Raw genomic sequence first — 928 nt, 5'->3', positions numbered from 1 at the left:
TTTTTTTTTGGTTTTCCGAGACAGGGTTTCTCTGTGTAGCCCTCGCTGTCCTGGAACTCACTCTGTAGACCAGGCTGGCCTCAAACTTAGAAATCTGTCTGCCTCCGCCTCCCAAGTGCTGGGATTAAAGGCATGTGCCACCACTGCCTGGTGAACTACTTTAATAATAGAAAATAATTCTTAGAGTTCAAATGGTCTCGGGGAATGCGATATCCTTATTTCTGCCTAAGTCTGTATTGTTTAACAAGTATAGAGGCTCACTAAGTGTTTGAACTCAGTTTCTGGTTAGTTTGTTTCTGTTGAAAGTGCCTTCTGACCTGAGGAAGCTCCCCAATTCCAGTTAAAAACAAAGAGATAGCAATTTGAATACTAATACTAATGAAAAAGAAACTATGTTCTTAACTTAGGTATAAAAGAAAAGGGGCCAAGGGGAAAAGGTATAAAAAGAAAAGAGTTGAGGAGAAAGGAGGGGGAGGGTAAAGTGTGGGGGCAGAAAGGAGACCTTAAAGGACTGTAGGTTTGTGGATTCAATGGCATATATTGTCAACGACTCACATTTCTCATAGTGAGCGTCAGCTCCTCGCACTGGCACCATCAAACTACGCTTTGACTTGACTGCTGTGAGACTCCAGACTTTATAAGACTCATCAAATTTTATTACAACTGCTCCCAGTTTGTCTCACCTCTGCTCTGCTCTGTGAGGGTGGAGATCCACAGCTGCCTTATTCCTCATTGTCTACATGATCAGACCATCAGACCAATACCCAGCAAAGGTATTCCTACCTGTGGTCAGTCCCAGAGAATTTGCTAAAGCCTCATTAACAGTCATTGTTGGGCCTAAAGACACGGGTTCTGGAAACAGGCCCATAAACAGGGCCATCTGCATAGAGGACATGATGAGGCTGATTCGAAAATACCACCCTTTGGC

This window comes from Mus caroli, chromosome 6 (genome assembly GCF_900094665.2).
Source record: "Mus caroli chromosome 6, CAROLI_EIJ_v1.1, whole genome shotgun sequence".
Classification (NCBI taxonomy): Eukaryota; Metazoa; Chordata; class Mammalia; order Rodentia; family Muridae; genus Mus; species Mus caroli.
Note: the sequence above shows the minus strand (reverse complement) of the source record.